Source organism: Tachyglossus aculeatus, chromosome X1, assembly GCF_015852505.1.
Source record: "Tachyglossus aculeatus isolate mTacAcu1 chromosome X1, mTacAcu1.pri, whole genome shotgun sequence".
In the NCBI taxonomy this organism is placed as follows: Eukaryota; Metazoa; Chordata; class Mammalia; order Monotremata; family Tachyglossidae; genus Tachyglossus; species Tachyglossus aculeatus.
In genome coordinates, this window is record NC_052101.1 from 76,926,446 (window position 1) to 76,951,220 (window position 24,775).

General features: G+C 41.6%; 1 protein-coding gene and 1 non-coding gene across 10 annotated transcripts in view; one reads left to right on the forward strand and one right to left on the reverse strand.

Annotated features, from left to right (window-relative positions):
• The window catches only part of ERC2 (ELKS/RAB6-interacting/CAST family member 2), a 1,114,913-nt gene that overhangs the window by 1,064,231 nt on the left and 25,907 nt on the right, over positions 1–24,775 (forward strand). The window lies entirely within an intron of this gene.
• Positions 18,985–19,122, reverse strand: LOC119920480. The gene has a single exon (XR_005448222.1). It is a non-coding gene; the product is annotated as a small nucleolar RNA SNORA7 (small nucleolar RNA).

Here is a 24,775-nt window from a genome sequence, read left to right on the forward strand (position 1 = left end):
GTAAATGCTCAATAAATACCACTGATTGATTGAGTCTGCTTTGTACACAACTTCCTCTGGTAATGAATTCCTTATGCTTACCACCCTCTGTGTAAAGAAGTGTTTCCTTTGGTTTATTTTCAACCTACTTCATTAAATCTCCAAACTCCTAGCCCTGGTGTTGTGGTACTTGGTGAACAACAATTTTCTATTCACACTGTCTAAGTCCTTCACGATTTTGAAGAAGGAAGAAACCTACTCTTTTTAGTCTACCCATGTTAGTGCTCCATCCCCTAGCATTATTTACTCTTCTCTGTGTCTTCCTAGTTCCACTGTGTCTTTAATCTTAATCCGCATTTTATAGATGATGTAACTGAGAGCCAGAGAAATTAAGTGACCTTGAGCACTAGTGCTCCATCCTCTAAAGGGCATTTTTCACAGATTTTTTGATCATGAAGCTCCATGAGGATCTTTCCTAGACACTTTGTGGTGTTGAGGTTTACTTTCAATGTCCTGGGCTTGCCTACCATGTACCTATAATCACATCTCTGATCTTTTCCACAAATAGAACAAAAATGCCTTCAAATGTCATCACCAACCATCACCAACCATCACCAACCTACTTATTCCAGGACTTCCACTTAGGCTCCCAGTAAGTTCCTACATGCCCAGACAGCCTTACATGCTGCAGATTTGAAGGTATCAATTCGATAGCCAAGTATGCGCATGAGACCACTGGCCAGGTTGAAGGGGCGGCTGGGGTATCCTCTGCAATGACTGTAGTTCCCAGAACAGCTGACTGAAGACATCTCTTCACAGAGCCAGTGAGGAAGGAATAATAACAATAATAATGGCATTTTTTAAATGCTATGTGCAAAGCACTGTTCTAAGCACTGGGGAGGTTACAAGGTGATCAGGTTGTCCCCCGGGGGGCTCACAGTCTTAATCCCCATTTTACAGATGAGGTAACTGAGGCACAGAGAAGTTAAATGACTTTCCCAAAGTCACACTGCTGACAATTGGTGGAAGGGAGGGTGCAGCTGGAGAAATGTATCCTTGTGGAAAGATCATGGGAGAGTCATGGGGGAGTCAGGGGGAGCTGGGTTTTAATTCAGCTCTGCCACTTGCCTGCTGTGGGACCTTGGGCAAATGACTTAAATTATCTGTGCCTAAATTTCCTCACATGTAAAATGGGGATTCAATACTTGTTCTCTCTCCCTCTTAGACTGTGAACCTTATGTGGGGCAGGGATGATGTCAATTATGATTATTTTATATGTACTCTAGTGCTTAGTATGATGTTTGACAGATAGTACGTACTCAGTAAATACCACATTCATTAATATTGGAATGCTGATTCTCTGTTCAGTAGTAATCCCAAAGCCTGTGGCCAGCTGTCCCTAACCCATCTGGCCACCCATGTCCTAGATATTCCCTAAAAAAGCATCTTAGCTATACAACAAAGCCCACCACCACCCCCTCTCTGAGGCAGATGCTTCGTGCCTATACCCTTGCTTCCCCTCCACTTTCCTCCCTAGAAAAGGACATTTTCCCACTTCAAATAAGCCACCAACATTAGTGACTGGGGCTCTGCTGGCCAGGGCTAGTGGAGTCTTGATTTTGGTTTTCAAAACTTGATGACTTCATGGTTCTTATCCTGAAAGAAAGTGTTCCACTCAAGTTGAGCTTCATGAATGGGCAGATTTATTTAGGGACAAGACCTAGTTTCAACTCAAAGGTTGCCTCATTAAGAAACTTTGCAGGGTTGTCACATAAACCCTTGAGTAGTAGTCATTAGGACAATACATACACAGCTGCTCCACAAGCTACTATACCACTGGTTGGGACCATCACTTAGGTCTCCTATTCAAGTTCCAACCACACATGCTGCTTCTTCTACTCCCTTTCTAGCAAGTCATGACTTTGATCATTATTGTGGATCTCCTCTAATAGAAAGGAGATGGGCTGAGTATCAGATCTCCCTTCTCCCATTCCCATAGAACTGGGTCATTTTAGAGAAGCAGCGTGACTCAGTGGAACAAGCCTGGGCTTTGGAGTCAGAGGTCATGGGTTCAAATCCCAGCTCCACCAGTTGTCAGCTGTGTGACTTTGGGAAAGTCACTTCACGTCTCTGGGCCTCAGTTCCCTCATCTGTAAAATGGGGATGAAGACTGTGAGCCCCCCGTGGGACAACCTGATCACCTTGTAGCCTCCCCAGTGCATAGAACAGTGCTTTGCACATAGTAAGTGCTTAATAAATGCCATTATTATTATTATTATTGTAGAGATTATGGTAACAGATACTGTGAGGGTCATAGCATGACAAAATTATGGGCTCCCTTGTCCCTCTCAGACTCCTCTAGATAGGGTATGCCTTAGCTTGGTCTTATACCAAAGGGTAGTGGAACTGTTCAAGTCCATCCCAGAGTGAGCTGGCAGCTTGACTCCCTCCTCTTGAAAGGCCTAAAGGCCAAGCTGGCTGCAAGGACCTCCAACCTTCAAGAGATCTTCCTCCATCAGACATTTCTCACTTTGCCCCAGAATAGCTTCAGGCTCCTCCTCAATAAAGTCACTAAAGAGGTTCATGAAACCACATAAGAGAAAACACAATTGTGATATGGGAGAAGTTGGGAAGGTACAGGGCAATCATGTGAGCTACTCCTGCCCCATCTTTTCCCTCTAAGACTCTAAGCTCATTGTGGGCAAGGAACACATCTGCTTATTGTTATATAGTACTCTCCCAAGTGCTTAGGTACAGTGCTCTGCACACAGTAAGTGTTCAGTAAGCACAATTGAATGAATGAATAGATGTCAAGACTGCTTCCTCTTGAGTTCTCAGTGGTCCCACTGCCCTGGCTATTTTTGCTAGTTCCTTGGAGGGACAAGATCAGAGAGAGGTACCACCCACCTCTTTTTCCCCCCTGTACATTTGCTTCACCATGGCACTTAATCTGGGCTTTGGGGTTAAAGGACTCACTGTCCCATGTACAGCTGCATGATGACCGTCTCTTGAAGTCCTCTAAGGCCATCTCTTCACAGAGCTTGTCCCAAAGATTGTGGAGCTTTCAGTGTTGGAGAGGAACACTGCTAGTCAAGTAGTGGAGAACTGATAATCATCTGCCTTTTCAATTGACAGCAGCTGTCAGGTGTGGCTGCTGCTCAATCAGAGGACACACAGAAGGTGTACATATCATGACTGAAGTCCTTGTCTAGACTACTGCCACCAGATAGATTTCAGCTGACTCAAATAAACTACACCAAAAGTCACTGTTGCCAACCCCCTGCTTCATCCCTTGAAAATGAGGCTGCTACTATTTGCCTCATTAAGAAACCTGTGGCTTCTGAAGATGTTTCTCAAAATCTCATTTTTCCTTAAGCAGACATGACCGATGAAAAACTGGCCATTCCTTCTAATAGGGGTTTTAAAGGAATACTCTTTTATGAGTTAGCCACGTGCCTCAGCTTAGCTTCCCTGTGGAATCCAGGTAAATGTGTTATTCACTTTTGTCAAGTTAAATTTGACCTAAAGGCTTTTACAAGGCATTTCCTTTAGGACTTCTCTCCCTTGTGAACTGAATGAACATAAAGGAGAAAAAAATGGAAAAGATGGAAGCGATTTGACCTTTCATTCTTGATGCTGTTGTTGCAGTAGTTATTTTGTAGTGAACCTTCGAAGTGTCAGACTAGAGCCAGACTAACTTTGGCTGCCTTCAGACCTTCTTAAATGTGAGCTGTTTGTCATTTTAATTTCCAAAAAATATGGAATTTGCAGCTCTAGCCAAAACAATTAGCAATCTCATATATCACATGTAGTTTACAGAACAGCTGGTGGAGGGAGGATTTTGTTTTTCAAAACTCGATGACTTCATGGTTCCAATACTGAAAGAAAGTATTCCACTCAAGTAGAGCTTCAGGAATAGACAGGTTTATTTAGGGACAAGACCTGATTTCAACTTAAAGGTTGCACCTCACTCGTCTAAATTTCTGAAACTTTCTAAAATAATTGCATTTTTTTCATATCTTCCCATTTCATCTCTGACCAGAGGTTGGCACAGATAGAGAAGAACTAAGCTCTGGAATCTGATACATCCAGGAATATGGATCAACAAGCATCCCAGATGGCCCCTCTTGTTGCACAAACTAAAAAGGTTCAGAAATCCTAGGAGATCTGTGCATGAGCATCTGGGCTGAAGAATGTTTGTCTATCCTAAATGAGCTCTCTACATGACTGAAGATTGTAAAGCGGATTTTAATTTCAGGGCAATGTTTTATGGTATTTTAATATGATCTGATGTGATCAAGCCTTGTTATGTCTTATGCAGGGTGCCTTATGATTCATTCATTATGATGAAAAGCAAACCGATTTATTCCATTTTTAAGCAATTGAAGCCAGTTGACAAAATGGCCAATCATTATGCCCCTTTTGCTGGTGACTTGCCAACCCGTCATAGCTCTGGTCAGTATGCTGGGGTGGAATAATCAGTGATGTAGTCAATCCATCCAGGGGCATGTGAGGAAGACAAAGGAATCAGAATATGTAGGCAAACCTTTGTGAGTATATATTTTGTAAGCATTCTGGATGTGCCCAGAAGAGCTAAAATCAAGTCCAAGGGAAGATACACATGCAGGGGAATAGAACCCATATATTGGTGTCAGCCCTCCCTCCCTCCTGCTGGATATGAGCACCAGCGGGAGTGGGCTAAAATAGGTAATTTGAATCAGGGCCTCCACATCACTAGCTTAGTTACTGTCCATGTGTTTGTTCCTGAAGTACACCAAATCACAGTGTGTGTGTGTGTGTGTGTGTGTGTGTGTGTGTGTGTGCGTGTGTGTGTGTGTAGGACTGAAATTCAGACTTTCCACAGAGACTCTCGAGTATAATTTGAATGTCGATATAGAAAAACATAATGATATAACTAGATGCCACCCAAGTATTTACTGAAAAGAGAGGATACCTTACATAAATTTACACCTTTGTAAAGTTACAAATATACAAAGTTACATATAGAGATACATCCAGTAGCCCAAAGCATGTTTTCCTTCAAGTTGCACTAGTTTCAAAGATAATAGATAGACAGTCTCGTTCCAGGTTTTCTTCCTAATCATAAATATGGCTCTATTTGTGTTCTCTCAGCTTATGTTTTGTCAGATGTGGAAAATTACGTAATTAGTTGTGAGGCCTCATGCTATAATTTCAGAGATATTTTTCATTTCAATTAAAAGTCTGTTCAACTCCCCAATCAATAATTGACTAGACCTTTTAAAGATCTCCATCAGCTTCATTTAATTGTTAAACATTAATTTAGGGACAAAAAGGCTTCAGAGTTGGGGTAAAGGGGTAGAAGAAGAAATGTGGGAGAAGCAATATAGTATTAGGTGCTTAGAAGCAAAACAGTAATTTTTCCCCTTTAAGTCCTGCAGCCTTCAGGCCTCGTGGAAAAGAAACAATTGACTATTATAGGATTATATAAGTTTCACTGACTCAAAATCAACTGACCAGAGACTTTTCTCCAATCTTTATTAGTCATAGGATGGGGAGGAAGAAAAACAGGATCTTTCTTGATAGCAAAAGTGTTGTTTTCCATGGTGGCTTCTGAAAATGTTAGCTAGAGAACCCGATGCCATTCAATGAAGACAAAACCATTTTTCCAACAGTATAATTCATGTAATTATTTTTTTATCTACAAAATTGGATCAAATCCTCCGTGGTGTCCAGGACAGCCTTTTACCTTCTAAGTGTGAGGAAGGAACTGAGATTAGAGATGAATGTACTGGTTACAGTAATGACAATCAACAGAATCTTGGAATCCTAAAGGTCTTTAATCTACAAGTAGAGCCCAGTTACATAACGTACCAGCATTTATTGAGCCACAACGATGTGCTGGGCATGGTCCAGAATCTTAAATGAGACAATTTCTACCCCCTAAATTGGCCAGAAGCAGAAAAGTGATATGATCAGCTTTCTTACTTCATCAAATGTCAGTTTAATGGACCAGGTTACCTTGTAAGGTCAATTGATAACACTGTTCTTTATCTTAAAAGTATCCCCAAATATTTAACAATCTGTATGGTTGGAATGGTAGCCAAATGCATTTGCATCAGGGATATGAAATGGCAGCCAACTTGTGCCTTGCCCAGCAACACAGCTGGAAGTGAGGGAAGAGGCAAAACTTTGGGGTAAAGGACTGCGTTTATGTAAACATGCCATATCCCCCTTCTCCATCCCCCTCGCTGTCAACCCTCTCCACTACTGTCCCATCCTTCCCAGCAGTATCTTCAGAAGAGATCTCCTCCCTCCTCTCAAGTGCTACTCCATCCACCTGTGCTTCAGACCCCATTCCCTCTCATCTTATGAAATCTCTCGCCCCTTCCCTCCTCCCCTCCTTAACTTCCATCTTCAACCACTCACTCTCCACTGGTTCCTTCTCCTCTGCCTTCAAACATGCCCACGTCTCCCCCATCCTAAAAAAAACCCTCTCTTGACCCCACCTCCCCTTCTAGTTACCGCCCTTTCTCCCTCCTACCCTTCCTTTCCAAACTCCTAGAACGAATCATCTACACCTGCTGCCTCGAATTCCTCAATGCCAACTCTCTCCTTGACCCCCTCCAATCTGGCTTCCTTCCCCTACACTCCACCGAAACTGCCCTCTCAAAGGTCTCCAATGACCTCCTTCTTACCAAATCCAACAGCTCCTACTCTATCCTAATCCTACTCAACCTCTCAGCTGCCTTCGACACTGTGGATCACTCCCTTCTCCTCAACACGCTATCCAACCCTGGCTTCACAGACTCCATTCTCTCCTGGTTCTCCTCTTATCTCTCAGGCCATTCATTCTCAGTCTCTTTTGTGGGCTCCTCCTCCCCCTCCCATTCCCTTACTGTAGGGTTCCTCAAGGGTCAGTTCTTGGTCCCCTTCTGTTCTCTATCTACACTCACTCCCTTGGTGAACTCATTCGCTCCCACGGCTTCAACTATCATCTCTACGCTGATGACACCCAAATCTACATCTCTGCCCCTGCTCTCTCTCCCTCCCTCCAGGCTCGTATCTCCTCCTGCCTTCAAGACATCTCCATCTGTATGTCTGCCCGCCATCTAAAACTCAGTATGTCCAAGACTGAACTCCTTATCTTCCCTCCCAAACCCTGACCTCTCCCTGACTTTCCCATCACTGTAGATGGCACTACCATCCTTCCCGTCTCACAAGCCCGCAACCTTGGTGTCATCTTCCACTCCACTCTCTTGTTCACCCCACACATCCAGTCCATCACCAAAACCTGCTGGTCTCACCTCTACAGCATCACCAAGATCTGCCCTTTCCTCTCCATCCAACCCGCTATCTTGCTGGTTCAATCTCTCATCCTATCCCAATTGGATTACTGCATCAGCCTCCTCTCTGATCTCCCATTCTCCTGTCTCTCCCCACTTCAGTCTATACTTCACTCTGCTGCCTGGATTATCTTTGTGCAGAAATGCTCTGGACATGTTACTCCCATCCTCAAAAATCTCCAGTGGCTGCCTGTCAACCTAAGAATCAAGCAAAAACTCCTCACTCTCGGCTTCAAGGCTCTCCATCACCTCACCCCCTCCTCCCTCACCTCCCTTCTCTCCTACTATAGCCGAGCCCACACCCTCCGCCCCTCTGCCGCTAACCTCCTCACTGTACCTCATTCTTGCCAGTCCCGCCCTCAACCCCCGGCCCATGTCCTTCCTCTGGCATGGAATGCCCTCCCTCCACACTCCACCAAGCTAGCTGTCTTCCTACCTTCAAAGCCCTAGTGAGAGCTCACCTCCTCCAAGAGGCCTTCCCAGACTGAACCCCCTTTTTCCTCTCCTCCTCCCCATCCCCCCTGCCCTACCTCCTTCCCCTCCCCACAGCACTTGTATATATTTGTACAGATTTATTACTCTATTTATTTTACTTGTACATGTTTACTATTCTATTTATTTTGTTAATGATGTGCATAGAGCTTTAATTCTATTTGTTCTGATGATTTTGACACCTGTCTACATGCTTTGTTTTGTTGTCTGTCTCCCCCTTCTAGACTGTGAGCCCATTGTTGGGTAGGGACCATCTCAATATGTTGCCGACTTGTACTTCCCAAGCACTTAATGCAGTGCTCTGCACAGAGTAAGTGCTCAACAAATACGATTGAATAATAATAATAATAATAATAGTGGTATTTGTTAAGCACTTACTATGTGCAAAGCAGTGTTCTAAGTGCTGGGGAGGTTACAAGGTGATCAGGTTGTCCCATGGGAGGCTCACAGTTTTAATCCCCATTTTACAGATGAAGTAACTGAGGCACAGAGAAGTTAAGTGACTTGCTCAAAGTCACACAGCTGACAGTTGGCGGAGCCGGGATGAATGAATGAATGAACATTCAGAACCTTTTGGAGCATGTAGCATAGCATATATACATAATATGCATGTATATTGTTTTCTGTAGTGGCCTTAGCCAGTATCAATATATGTGCATTCTTCAAATACACAAAATCACTCTCTGCATTTATACAAATGCACACATACACCTTTCCTGAGGATCTGAAGTGTCACATAGGGTTGACAGGTCTTTTATTTCTAAAGTTTTACGATGGGATTTAAAGGAATTATTTAGTTTCCGACATTTGCCCCTCGTCTTCGTTCCTTGATCTCCATCTTCGACCGCTCACTCTCCAATGCTTCCTTCCTCTCTGTGTTCAAATGAGCTCTTTTTTCCCCATCTTAAAAAAGCTTCCCAAGACTGTACTGCACTCTACAGTTACTGTCCCATATCCCTCTTAGTATTCCTTTTCAAATTCCTCAAATGAGTTGTTTACATCCACTACCTCCTCTTCCTCTCCCATAACTCTCTCTTCCATCCTTTGCAATATGGCTTCCAACCCACCACCACTTCACTGAAATAGCCCTCTCCAAGCTCACCAGTGGCCTCCTTCTTGCCAAATCCAACAGACTCTACTCCATCTTCATTCTCTTGGACCTCTCACCTATCTTCGACCCTATGGACTACATCCTAATCATGGAAACCTTAACTAACTTTGGCTTCGCTGACACTGTCCTCTCCTGGTTCTCCTATCTATCTGGCTGCTCATTCTCAGTCGTTTTTGCAGCCTCCTCCTCTGCCTTCTGCCCTGTAACTGTGGGAAGTCCCACAAGGCTCAGATCTGGGTGCTCTTCTATTCTCCGTATGTACTCATTTCCTTGGAGAACTCATTCGCTTTCATGACTACAACTTCAATCTCTACGTGGATGATCTTGATGGACGTCCCGGTTCCTTGACCTAATCCTGAGCATAAACACTTTCTGTTTAGTGCTTAGTACATGTTTAGATCTTAGTACAGTGCCAAGCACTTAGTACAGTGCTCTGCACACAGTAAGCATTCAATAAATATGATTGTTTGATTCTGCAATTTATCATTAAATAGTAAAATATTCCCAAACTAGAAACACAATCCTAGGAACTGCTTGGAAAACAAATCTCTAATCGAATCATTATTTGTTGGTTGTAGGTTTATTCTGCTTATATAGCTATGACTCTAGAGCAAATGCAAAGTAAAAAGTTGGGAGACTGAGATCTTGGTAAAATATGGATAAATAATCCCTATAAAACTCAATTTGTTATTTTTGAAATTCAAGCTATTGCTTCACCCAAAGCACACTTACAAACACAAGCAGTTCTAGAAGATCAGAGTCAAAGAAAGGATGTCTGCTTTTTTAAAAAAAATCAATTGTATCTCCCTTTTCAATCTGGATTCTTGCCTATGATATTCTAGAAGCTTTACTTTGGCTCTCCATCAGTATGAAAACTGTGAAAGTGGCCATTGCCTCAAATCAATAATTACTTTGATAAAAGTGCTCCAACTGCATGCTTTAATTCCTAACTTCAAGGAAAGATTTTGAGGTTTAGGTTTACGGAGTCTTTCCTTAGGTGAGAGGATTGATGTATTGCACTAAATTGGAAAGAAGGTCATTAGCATACAAGGAAGATGAATGGGAAGTCTGTTTTGGATCTAGTATATGTCTCCTGATATATGACCTCAACTCGAATGAACCCTAAACATCTCAAAGACGTCTGTTTAGTGTGACTACCGGCAAATGCAGCATATTACCAGTACCGAAAAATTACTGAATATCAAATGACAATTTTTCTTATAACAGTAATAAGATATATCTACTGCTGAAATCATAGAGCTAGAGTATCTGTTTAGATACTGAAAGCGTACACTACAGGCTACAGGAGATATTACAGTTCGTATGAAAACTATGACCATGTTGCAGTAGCCCGGATATTTTTGTAGCTTAGTGTCTAAAATAACTTTTACCTAAGGGACAGAAATTTTTGTGTTTGGTTATAGCCTACCGTTGAATGAATGGTATCATTTGGTAAGATCCTATAATATTATTTGGGAGTTATCAAATGAAAACTTTTATAAGGGTATTTCAGCAATTCAGAAGTTTCAAGTAACTTTGTCACAACCCAATCAAAATCATCTTATATATAAAATGTGAAATTTGGCTGATCTGATGGAATCCCTGAATAGAGAAAGAAAAGAAATTATGGCAACTGAAATAACATACTGCACATACATATGATGAAATACTACATACAGGACATGTAGAAGATGAGTTATGTTTGTTGTGGGACCTCTTAGCTTTGAAATTATGAGAACCCTCACTTTACTAATGTAGCTAAAATGACTGAATGGTTTGGACACTATTGCAGAATACCCCATGAGTGTACTGATGACACAGCAAGTGAGGGCTAGGACATTCCTTTTAGCTGTTTAATCAAACTTAACAAGAGTCTCAGGATTAATACCCCACTAAACTCTACTTTTGCTGTAGCACTTACTTTCATCTCCTCAAATCCTTCATAGTCCACCTTCTGTGCTGAGACTTTTCTTCTTCCAAATAATCCCTATGTCACCTTCTGACCCAGTGCTTTTTATTGTATTAACAGATTTCTCTGTTGTATACTATCTCCCAAATTCACAGGGGTTTCTATGCTATCAGTGCTACTGGGGCATATTAAAAAGCTCATTAGGTTATGCCTTCAGGACACCTCTACTTGGATGTCCTACCGATACCTCAAACTTAACATGTCTGAAACAGAACTCCTCATCTTGCCCTCGAAACCCTGTCCTCCTCCTGACTTTCCTGTCACTGTAGACAGCACCATGACCCTCCCTCCCTCACAAGCCCATAACCTTGGCATTATTCATGACTCATCTCTCTCATTCATCCCACATATTCATTCATTCATTCATTCAATGGTATTTATTGAGCCCTTACTCTGTGCAGAGCACTGTACTAAGTGCTTGAGAAGTACAAGTCAGCAACATATAGAGACGGTCCCTACCCAACAACGGGATCACAGTCTAGAAGGTGAGACAGACAACAAAACAAAACAAGAAGACAGGTATCAATATCATCAGAATAAATAGAATTATAGCTATATATACATCATTAATAAAATAGAGTAGTAAATATGTACAAATAAAATAATATGTACAAATATATGTAGTGTACTCTCCCAAGTGCTTAGTACAGTGTTCTACACATGAGGAGTGTTCAATATCAATAAATAGCTAAGAAGCAGCATGACCTGGGAGTCAGAGGACCTGGGTTCTAATTCCAGCTCTGCCACTTGTCTGCTTTGTGACCCTGGGCAAGTCACTGAACTTCTCTATGCCTCAGTTACCTCATCTGTAAAGTGAGGATTAAGACTGTGAGCACCACCATGTGGGACGTGGACTGTGTCCAACCTAATTAGCTTGTATCTACCCCAGAGTTTAGTACAGTACTTTAGTACAGTACTAAACACTTAAAAAATACCATAAAAAAGAAAAATAAGTCTGTGCATGAAAGCAGTGTTTTCATCCTTTACTAGCAGAAACACATGGAAATTCACCCCTTTGCAAGAGGTAAGGGCAGCTCAAGGAATTCAAGTTCATAAAGTTCTGAAAGAATCCCAAGATCTTGCTTCTGAGTTGTTTCAACAGGTAGAAGTTTACAATGAAAAACTCCCTAATTTACTGGTAAAATATGGGTTTCAATAATCATGTGGACAGTATTAAAACAATTTTATCATCTTTTTAAATGAGGCCTCTTTCTGTTCAGACATCTCCATTTTGCTAGCAGGAAGTTTATTTTCATTAGTATAAAAAATGGCATCAGGGCGTAAATGAACATCAGAGACAGATAATGAACTTGAGCAAACACATTAAAGTCCTTGGTGCAGGGGAGGGGCAGCTTGTCTTAGGGAGGGTTTCACTTCCTTTCTCTGGAAGTTACTCCCAATTATTATTTTACAAGATGTGAAACATTATGCTTGCTTTGGCAAAGTTCTCAGTGAACAACAAGAGCTGTGCATATGTTCATTCCAAGTGGCGCTGGTGATCGGCAGGAGTCTTGCTTTGTGAGTAATTACAGCTTTGAAGAAGTATCTCAGCCCAGAAAACCCATCCCAGTGAGAAACATGTTTTTATATGTGAATGTTTCTCCAGAGCAGCTCATTCAGTTCACCAGAATTAGACACTGTTCTCCTGGCTAAGTCTGATGCCCTTTCTTCCCCTCTGCCTGTATTCTTAGCCTCCCGTAAAGGCAAAAATTAAACCCTCAGAAGAACGTAAGGGCAAGAAAATTTGGAGAAATCTGGCAGTTGATAAACCTAGAGACACAATAAAAAGAGTGAAGGTTAATAATACATTGCCTCAAAACTATTCCCATGTATAGCTTCATTCCAATTCAAGTCATGCTAATGTTTTAAGCTAGAAAGGTGCTATGCTTTTTTTGCTTCTCTCCCCCAATAATTTAACATCCTAAATCTTCTGACACTCTGATAGTAGTTTTAAATGAAGCCAAGTTGAACTACTGGTGCATTGCAAATTTTCCATCATTTTCTTCTGACCTTTCTGCTCTTCCCACATGCCATAATCAAGGAAGACAGTGCATTTTTTATTTTGATCATCTCAATGATATTCGCACTTTTGCTGAAAACTGGACTCTGTCAGACAATCTTTTGTATCCTATGGTGACAGGAAGATCCACCAAGAGAGGTTGCTCCATTAACCTCTGAGGTAATGAAGTTACACTGAGGCAAGTCAACACTCTGGCTGCCAATTTATTGTCTTTCAGGAGGAAGTAAAACTACTTCAAACCACTCTGCTATCCACCATTGTTTTGATAAAGAAACTGTTAATATTCCAGAATAGGAGCCAGACTTTAGACCTTTGACGATGTAGGTTGCTGCCTTATAATACTAGAAGTTATGAGTTCAAGAACAGTAATGTCTGCACTTATACTAGAATTCCTATGAATGTCACATATTGAAAGAAAACCTATACTGGCATTAACACCATTTTTATCATGGCAATAACTTACAGAGTGATTCAGTGATATATGCGGTGGGAAAATATTTATATTTTTAAGAACAATGCACACAACATTATATATCATCCTATACCTAAATCCATATGAACTATTTAAGAATAAGTCATTTTTTTCAGGGAGACTGTAAATTAACTACCAGAATTTGCTCAGGGTATCAGAAGACATTCTCTGAGGGAAAATTTGAAAAAAGTAACAACCACATCAGAAAATAGAATACTTTTCAAACTAATATTTACACATAATTGAATTTTAAAATTTGGATATTTAGCAAAATAAAATCTTCCTGAATTGGTAAGGTTTGACCTTTAGCTAGAACAATATTGCAAATGCTTAAAGGATTGGATCATAATATTTCCTATTTATTGTCCTCTTATTTGGATCACTGACCATCATGGGCACGAGAGAAGAGCACAGTGTTAGAATTGACTGAATGAGTACACAAATACTATATTAATATAGAGAACAAAATCAGGATGGGAGTACAACACAGATATTAGTAGCCATATAGTTACTTTGAAGATTTGAAAATGACACAACTCTTTTTTTTTTTTTTGGTCTTTCAGTGGGATTAATGAGGGCAATTCATGATTGACCACTTTCCAGATCATGGGCATGTAACAATTGTCCATTGCAGAGATATTACATTTGTTACTCAGTGAGGAAAACAATGGAATCTAGAAAGTTAGTTTGTCCTTTAGGATACTGACAAGGGCTGATGCCAATAGAACATTAAGGTTCAGACCAAACTGAAGATGTAGCTGTAATTGGGGTGTCCAATGTTCTTCATGGATACGAGTGTGAGATGCCACCTCCAATGTCTACAGCCATGCTACAACGCCACTTTCATATAATACTTTACACACACACACAAACACACACAGACATAGCCATCCTGAGGTCCTCCTATCCATAATAGTGAATGTGGCTGAAACGACATATTGCCAAACACATTTTCCTGTATTGCTTACAAGTAAGGATTAATTCTTGTTATACTGATGGGATTGACCCAAATCAGGTCTATGTTTATTTTTGACTTTACCTCCTAATGTTCTGGTTTCTATAAAAACCTTTGCTCTAGAAAAGCAAACTGTTTCATCACCAGGATTTTGTGTTTGCCACAGTGGTTTTTAAATATTTATGGCTATGCCACAATTTTTGCGACTGCCTCACCTTCATTACCATCACCATTATCAAGGCTATTTATTTAGTGCTTACTATGTGCAAAGCACTATGCTAAGCACTTGGGAGAGTATCTTGACTTTAAATCATTTTTTGTTCCCTCCCAGCTTCCTTGTGCCCATTTTCAGTTCCCTGTACAGCAGCTACTTGGCTACTCTGCTATTATTCATTCTCCTCACAAGTCTATGTATTTATTTTTATTTTATATTTACTAAGTGCTTATTATATGCCAGATAAGGTACTAACCACTGGGATATGTACAAGATCATCAGGTTTTACATGTCCCACATGGGGCTTATAGTCTTAATCCTCAAATTACGGATGAGGTAACTGAGGCACAGAGAAGTGAAGTGAGTTGCCCAAGGTCATGCAGCAGACAAATGACAGAGCCAGGATTAGAACCCAGGTCCTTCTGAATCCCAGACCCATGCTCTATCCACTATGCCATGTTGCTTCTCTGTGGTGCTATGAGTATTGCTTTATTGCCCGTGATCTGACTGCCTTTACAGGATTTCATTGTTGATAATCTTATGCAGACATTTGTTGTTGAGTATGGCTCACAGATGATACTGATGAAAATGAATGTGTCTTCTACTACGGGTTCCTTCACGTTTCATGGTTACATAGAAGGTTGGACACTTCAACAGCCTTACAGACCTTCAGCTTTATTTGGAGCTGGATGCCCCATTGTCACAACACTGTTTTAACAGAACTCTGAAGGCCATGCTGGCCTTTTTGATTCTACCTTCCATATATATATTCTAATGTTGACTGTGGTTGCCTAATGTAAGAAAATTACTTGACTGCTTTAGGTGTTACCAGTGAAAACCTTTGTTTGTGAATAGAGTTGATTACCAGGTGTAGTATGATACATAACTTCCATTTTCTTTAGGCGTATGTTCAGACCATAGCACTGTGTTGAATCTGCAAAGACATTCATAAATTATGTGCTTGTCTTGTTTATATTCCTCTAGAGCACAGTCATTTGCACATAGCAGTTCCTGAACCACTGCCTCAAAGGTTTTTCATCATGCTTATAGCCTGTTGAGTGTAAATAGTTTTCATTCTCATGCCTAGCAGCAAAGAATAGGTTGAACAGTACTGGCTCATGTTTCACTCCAACAGTAATGATGAAAGGGTCATACAGGATTCCTTCAACTTTGACTTGACTAATCAACCCATGGAAGAGAAGCCAAAGAACATTGGTAAATTTCTCAGCCAACTAACTTGCTTAGCAATTTCCAGAGCCCTGTTCAAATGATGATGTCAAATATTATTGTCAGGTCAAAGAACATAATATGAAGGTCTGCATTTTTCTTGTGCTTATCATACTGAAAAAATCTTATCTGCTGTGCCTCGATTTGTTCTGAGGACAAATTATGATGAAAGTGGCACAGAGTTCACCATGTGTTTCATAATCTATTCTGAAAGACTCTGGCTAGAGTCTCGCCTGAAATGGAAAGCCAGGAGTCTCCTCAGTAGTTTCCACAGCCAGTTCTCTCTCCTTTCTTCTTGAAGATGGTAATCATACTGGTGTCTTTGAAGTCCTGTAGAATTTCCTCAATAATCTATATGTTAAGTAAAAACTTGTGCAGATATCTGAAAGTTAGATCCCCTTCGTGCTTGTTGATCTCTGCAAGAATGCTCCCAGGCCTGGATTCTTTTCCATTTTTGACATTTACTGAGGGAGGTTATATCATCAAAAGTAGGGGCTGTGTTTGTGTCACTAGAGTCTGGTCAATTTTCATTGCTTTGAAGGGCCTCTTCCTCAGTGGTAGAAACCATGTTCAGGAGTTCAGTGAAGTATTCCTGTCATCAGTGTAAAATTCCCTCATTATCTAGGATGAGAGGCATTTCCATCCACACTCTTCAGCACTGCTGGGATAGTGTTTGGGGCATAGAGCTTCTTGAGTGACGGATTCAAAGTCCTTAGTTTGGTGGCAGTCAACATGTTCCTGGATCTGTTCAGCTATGGCCTTTCACTGTTGTTCATGCACGTTATGTTATATTGCAGGATATAGTCATCTACTTTGTTATAATCATATGGAACTGAAGGTGCTGTTAATGTTTTTCATTTTGTGGCAAGAAAGTTATAAATTTCTGAGTCATTGTCTTGCACTGGAGTGTCACTTTGCCATACTCACAGTCTTGATGGCTGCCTGATAGATGATGTCTCTAAGGAGTGGCTATTTGTCAAACAATGTTATTCATTGACAGAGTTCCTTGTTGCAATAGGACTGTTGTGTTCCAGTCCTCAAGGGTCTTGCAGGTTCCTCTACTTTTCAGAAGCTTGATATTTGGATGGTTTGAATGCTACTTTTTGATGTACTGGCTGTATTAGTAGGTCAGGTTGGGAGCATATACATTGATGGTCCCGCACATCATCCCTCACATGGCTGTATTAATAATAAAACTTTGGTTTTATATAGCACTTTAACTCCCAAAGTGCTTTCACATTACTTAGCTCCTTTTTGCCGTCTCAACATATGTCTGATGAGCCCTGCTGAAGGACAATAATATAATCTATAAGATGCTATTATTTAGGCACTGGATGCATCCATAATCTCTTTCTCTTATTTGGAAGGTATAAAATGTCAATGGTGGTTACTGACACATTCACCAAGCAGGATCTGTTCTACTATTGCTATTTAGCTTTCTTATACCATGGGCTCCAATCATGTTTGCATATTTTAGCATCGCTGCCCACCCTTGTAATGAAATCTCCCATGATTATGAGCTTGTCAGTTTTTGGAGGTGTTATGATAAGCCTATCCAGATTCTTATACAATGTTTATTTCTATTCATTGTTATTTCTCATCATTAGGGCATATGATGGTAGCAGAGCAAACTTGCTTTAGAGCCAGGACATCAGTCAGTAGTAACAAGTGCCATTCTTATTTGGAAAGCACAGTATCTATTTCCCTGTTGTAGCTACTGCTGCCTGAGTTAGACATGAAAATTGTTTTTCTTTACTCACCCTACTAGCATGGCTTAGTAGAGAAGCAGCGTGGCTTAGTGGAAAGAGCACGGGCTTGGGAGTCAGAGGAAGTGGGTTCTAAACCTGGCTCTGCCACTTATCTGCTGTGTGACCTTGGGCAAGCCACTTAACTTCTCTGTGCATCAGTTACCTCATCTGTAAAATGGGGATTAAGACTGTGAGCCCCACGTGGGACAACCTGATTACCTTGTACCTACCCCAGTGCTTAGGAAAGTGCTTGGCACATAGTAAGTGCTTATAAAATACCATAATTATTATTATTATTATCAGTCTCCCCACACCTGTGCATCTTCCCTTCTCCACTCATTACTAAATCCTGCCGGTTTGACCTTCATAACATATGTATTAGTTTATATTTATATTAATGTCTGTCTCTCCCTCTAGACTATAACCTCATTGTGGACAGGGAATGTATTTGTTATATTATTACATTGAGCTCTCCCCAGCACTTAGTACAGGGCTCTGCACAAAGTAAGTACTCAATAAATACTATTGACTGACTCATTACGCACTTTTTCAGATTTCTATTCATGTGGCTTCCTTGTCCTCTCCAGAGCATACTGGTCCCCTGAAATATTTAGCCCCCCCACCCAAACCTATGCCAACCCTGAACCATGAGACACTGAGCTTATTTGGAATGCCTTGAAAGAAGAGAAAAAAAAATAACAACATATCTCTTCCAGAATGCCCCTAGGATCCTTAGAGCTGTAGGGCTGCAGGGAGAGGACCCCAGGGTGGACTAGGAAGAAATTGGAGGTTATAGGCAACATGACCTGTAAGGGAACTACACAGCTGGAAAGGGATAAGGGTGCAGAGAAAGGGACAAGTTTAAAGAAAAACTATACATGTGGAGCTGTGTAAAGGGCAAGGGTCAAGGGGCCAGCCCAACCCACAGGGACTTGGGCAAAGGTGAATGCAGGGTTGACCTCCTTCTTCCCAAATCCAATGACCTCTTTTCCATCCTAATCCTCCTTGACCTCTCAATTGCCTTTGAAACTGTGGACCACCCCTTCCCCTGGAACCATTATATAACCTTGGCTTCACTGACTGTGTCCTCTCCTAGTTCTCTTCATATCTCTCTGGCTGCTCTTTCTCAGTCTCTTTCATGGGCTCCTTCTCTACATCCCACCCCCTGACTGTGGGAGTCCCTGAAACCTTAGATCTGGGTCCCCTTCTTTTCTCCATTTACACCCACTGTCTTGAAGAACTCATTCACTCTCACAGCTTCAACTACTCTTGTCTTATGCTGTGGAGTCATACCTGACCCATAGTGACTGCATAGACATATCTCTTCCAGAATGCCCCTCCTCCATCTGCAAGTGTTCTGGTAGTGTATCCATAGAGTTTTCTTAATAAAAATAGGGAAGTAGTCTACGATTGCCTCCTTCCATGCAGTAGAGTCGCTCCCATGCTGATGCTGCCCAGACAGCTGAGTTTTGACTTGTAGCAGATTGCCTTCCACTTGCTAGGCACTGCCCAAGCTAGGAATGGAATGGGTATGCCTCTGCTTGACTCTGCCTCCCGTAGCCGAGAATGGTAGAGTACCGGAAACTCTCCAGGTGCGATCCTGAGAGGAGACTTAAACTACTATCTCTATGCAAATATTTCACAAATATATTTTTCTAGTCTTGATCTCTCTCCTTCTATGCACATTCACGTTTCCATCTGCCTTAAGGACGTGTCTACCTGGGTGTCCCCCTGACATCGCAAACTAAACATACCCAAAACATAACTCCTCATCTACCTACCCAAATCCTGTTCTCCCTCTGACTTTCAGCGTGGCTCAGTGGAAAGAGCACGGGCTTTGGAGTCAGAGGTCATGGGTTCAAATCCCGGCTCCGCCAATTGTCAGCTGAGTGACTTTGGGCAAGTCACTTAACTTCTCTGTGCCTCAGTTACCTCATCTGTAAAATGGGGATGAAGACGGAGAGCCCCCCATGGGACAACCTGATCACCTTGTAATCTCCCCAGCACTTAGAACAGTGTTTTGCACATAGTAAGTGCTTAATAAATGCCATTATTATTATTATTATTATACTTTCCTATCACTGCAGATAGCACCACTATCCTCCCTGTCTCACAAGCCCATAACTTTGGGACTATCCTCAGCTCATCTCTCTCATTCAACCCACATACTCAGTGTCACCAAATCCTGTCAGCTCTACCTTCACAATATCCCCACAATTCACCCTTCCCTCTCAAATCCAAGTTGCTACCATGGTGATCCAAGGACTTATCGTATCCCATTTTGACTACTGCATCAGCCTCCTTGCTGACCTTCCTGTCTTCTATCTCTCCCTTCTCCAGTCCATACTTTGCTCTGTGCCCAGATAATAGTTCTAAAAAAAATTCAGTCTATATCTCCCCACACTTCAAAAACCATTAATAGTTGTCCATCCACCACCACATGAAATAAAAACTCCTTACCATCAGCTGTAAGACAAAAAATCAGACTGTGTCACTGCAGCTTGGTCAATTTTCAGTGCTTTGAAGGACCTCCTCCTCAGTGGTTCAGGAGTTCATTGTAGTATTCCTGTCATCTGTGTAAAATTCCCTCATTGTCTAGGATTAGAGGTTTTTCCATCCGCATTCTTCAGCACTGCTGGGATAGTGTTATCTGTCACCTATAATATAGCCCCCTCCTATCTTACCTTGCTGATCTCCTAATTACAATCCAACCCACACACTTCACTCCTCAAACACAAATTAACTCTCTATATTTTGGTCTTGTCTGTTCCACCACTGACCCCTTGTCCATGTCCTTCCTCTGGCCTGGAACTCCTTCCCCCTTCATATCCAATGGACCACCACTCTTCCCACCTTTAAAGCCTTCTTAAAAATCACATCTCCTCCTATAGGCCTTCCCTGATTGAGCCCTCATTGCTACTACTTGCACTCCTCTCTGCTCCGCCTATGCATTCATTTGGGTACTCCTTAACTACTTGATATTCACTCTACCCTTAGCTCCACAGAACTTATGTGCATATCTGTAATTTATGTTTTATGTGTGTGTGTGTCCCCAAGCTCTTTGTGAGCCCAATATCAGGTCTTCTACCTCTATTGTACTGTACTTTCCTGAGTGCTTAGGACAGAGCACTGCACACAGTAAGCGTTCAATAAATGATTGATTGACTGGTTGGAGTTTGGGGGCTATATGTGAGGAGAATGTCCCACAAGGAAGCTGTGGAAGCAAATGTTTAAAGGAGAGCGCGGGTGAATAGAGGCAAGGGGATGGGAAGGGCAGGACAAGTAAAGAAAAATGACTTCCCAGGTGATAGGTTGATTTAAACTTTGCTTGCCAGCAACAACAGTGAAACACACTGCTCTGTCACTTAAAATGTCCCAACTGAGTCTTATGTAATCTTCCTTTCCATTTGCCTTCCTTTTCATCTGTTCTTTTTTCGCACACCGAGATTATGTTTCTGCATTGATTCATCTGCTCTATCGCAACACTTTTTCTCTTGTCCCATTTTCCCATCCCTATTTCTGCCTCCAGTTCCCTCAATTCACCAAACCTGTTGTCCTTCCCACCACCTCAGAATCAGGGTGGGCTGCAGAGTCACCACCTCCCCATATGGTGCACTTGAACATTGCACTTCTGCCTGTCCTGAAGGCACAGTTAGCTGATTCAGCTGCTCTCAGTTGGAAACGGATGACATTACTGCTTCCAGCAGAGGACAGCTGATAGGTACAAAATAAAGACTACAGAACTATTTGTCTGAGCTACTGTGGAGAAGCACTGCTTGGGAAGAGGACAACTAGAACAATTGTGTTCAGCAGATTTTTCTGAAGCACACTTGACTTCTGGGTGAGTCAGCCTATGCTTCCTTTCCAGGATGCTAGAAGCTTATTTTTTGTGTATTATGGTTTGTTCTCATTTTCATAAGTTTCCCTAGGATGAGATTATCTCAGGATTAAAAACTACATGAATTGAAATGTTTTAAAGAAATCTGTCACAACTCAAAAACCATAAACATAAACAGTTTTCATGGGTAAATATTGTTTTTTTTTTTCCCAAGGCATACTTGCCTGTCCAGGGTCTGCAGTAGCTAGAAGGAGCATGGAAAATAGTGACAGAAGAGAAAACGAAGCACGATTTCACCTTAATGACTCTGTTTACTTCCTAGCTGTAGAAAAATAGCTTCCCTCTCATTTTCTTATCCCTACCTTTCTGGCTTCTCTGTCATCTGGCGTATTCACACAACCCACATACTCCAAGACACTGATTGTCAGGCAGCCATCAAAACTGTGTGAGGCAGAAGACATCATCAAGGTTGCAACAGAGCACAAAATGTGTCAACACCACCAGTCAATCAATAGTATTTTTATTGAGTGTGTGATCTGTTCAGATCACTGTACTGAGAGCTTGAGAGAGTTCTCTAATTAGACACAATCCCTTCCCTCAAGGAGTTTATAGTAGGCTGTGTGCAGAGCACTATATTAAATGCTTAGGAGAGTACTTATGGAGCTTACAGTGAAATGGGGAGAGACATTAAAGTCTATTACGGGTATTAAAGAGATCTGTAGATGTGTTGTGGTCTTGGAGCTCCTCATGATTATAACAAGATGGTGGCCTAAAGATCTTAAGATGGAATGGGCAGATCAAGTTAAGAAACATTCGCAACCAATGGTAGAACGCCTAACCTGAAGAGATTTGGGGATATGCTGACCACAAACAAAATAAGGACTTGCAGTTATCACTAAAGAATTTTTAAGGTCCCATACACACCACCCTCATGCCAGACAAAGAAAAAAATCTGTCATGGATTACAAGAGCATGATGATAGACTCCTGGGCATGCATTCCATCACTGACAAGGCGATTCTAAGCATAGAAATCTGCTCAACACGTGAAGACATGGCCTTATCTCCCACATTATAAGAAGTCCACTGTTAAAGCCATAAAAAAGAGCCACACACCTGGATCTGATGGCTTTCCTGCAGAAACGTCTAAGCCTGGAGAGAACCTAGCCTTTAGTCATATTCACAAGCTGTCCCCCAAGAAATGTATCACTGAGAAGTGACACAAGATTTTGAAGATGGCACCTAACCACTATCTTCTAGAAGTAAAAGAAGAGAGCTGACTATACAAACTACCTGGGCAACTCAATATTTCTATTGCAGGCTAGTTTATTATTACCATATTTAATAATAATAATACTAATAATAATAATGGTATTTGTTAAGCACTTACTATGTGGAAGGCACTCTACTAAGCACTGGGGTGAATGCAAGGAAATTGGGTTGGGCACAGTCCCGGTTCCGCATGGGGCTCACAGTCTTAATCCCTATTTAAGATGCGGTAACTGAGGCACAGAGAAGTGAAGTGGCTTGTCCAAGGTCACAGCGGACAAGTGGCAGAGCTGAGATTAGAATTTAGGAGATTATGACTCCCAGGCCTGTGCTCTATCCACTAGCCTTCCTGTATTTACTTCCATAATTGCCAGCACTGCAAAATTCCTCCTTCCCTTCCCCTGCTTTCCCACCCAATTTTTCAGGAGGAAATAAAATATTATTTCTGTAGGTCATACTGGTAATTTTAAAGTAGTTATAGCTTGCTGTGGGCAGGGAACATGTCTACTAACTGTTGTACTTTCTCAGGCGGTTAGTACAGTGCTCAGCACACAGTAAGCCCTCAAAAACTACCATTGATGATAATGATGATAGTGACGCATACTGGGATAGGAAGAGGGGAAAAGTCAAAATGTGGCAACTCCCAGTAGGAATTTCTTCTTCAAAACATATATGGTCTGGTGTTGGGAGAGGGGACGGATCAGTATAGCTCTGGAAATTGAGTTTCCTCTCCAGCAGGCTAGCTCTAAAGGAGGAAGAAAAGGGAGGGCATGTTAATCAATTGGGTGCCTATTGAATGCAGCATTAGGGAGTGTAACAGTAAAATTAAAAGGTGCAGGCCTATTGGAAAGAGCACAGGCTTGGAAGTCAGAGGGCGTGGATTCTAATACCGACTCTGCCACATGTCTGGTGTGTGACCTTAGGCAAGTCGCTTAACTTCTCTAGACCTCAGTTCCCTCTTCTGTAAAATGTGAATTAAGACTGTGAACCCCATGTGGGACAGGGACTATGTCTGAATCATAACCTTGTACATACTCCAGCACTTAGAACAGTGTTTGGTTCATAGTAAGCACTTAACAAATACAATGGCAAACAGGTGATATCTTTCTCTTCCTTTTCTCCATTTTTGTCCTCTCAGTCCATCAATTGTATTTATTAAGCAATTACTTTGTGCAGAGCATTGTACTAAGCACTTGGGAGAGTACAGGGTTGGTAGGCATATTCCCTGCCCACAATGAGCTCTCTTTTTTTCTCCTGTTACCCTTATCGTTATACTTATTTCCCTTTCATTATTCTTAAGTAAATTAACTTAATTGTGGGTTTGCAAAAATTTTAACAAAAAATTGGGCAATTATCATAAGTATTGTATTTACTGGGCATAGTATAGCAATGAACATTTGGGGAAAGTTACAAGGATAATAACTCAGACCCAGTTGCTGGCCCACAGGCAGCTCCCAATCTAAAATAAAGGGATGGGAAGAGGTGAAATAGGCACACAGGGAAAAAATGTACAATGCATAGGAAAAAACAATAAATTAAGAAACAACAGCAACAGTGACAGTAAAATAATAATTGTGATTCAATACCATTAAAAAGGATATTTTCCAGGCTCATCCCTAGATCAACAATTGCTTCCTTTTCAACATTCCAACAATTATTACAGGCATACTGCAGCATTTGCTTTTATTTCTTTCGGCCCCACCCTCACAGGGCAGAGCCCCCCACAGTCGCCTTCTGAATCCACCCCTTTCTCTCCAGCAAGACACAAACTCTGGTCATATAGCAACTAGATCACTGTATCAGCCCCCATGCTAGCCTCTCTGCCTCCTAGCTCTCCCAACTCTAACCTATACCATACACTATTACACAGGTAGTTTTCTTGAAATTTACCTCCACACACATCTCTGCACTCCTCAAAACCCTCTGCAGACTTCCCATGATCCTCCACCACAAGCAAAGCTCCTCACCATCTGATTTAAGTTTCTCCATCAAATTATCTTATGTATCTGGTCTTTTCATCGGCTGCTCCGTAACTCACTGCCTTCTTTCCTCTCAAGCTAACCTCATAACTGTACTTCGGCCTCAACTTTCCAACCTCTGTGCTCCCACTCATGCTGTTCCCCCAGCTCGGAATTCCCTCCCTCTCCAAGCCCAATGG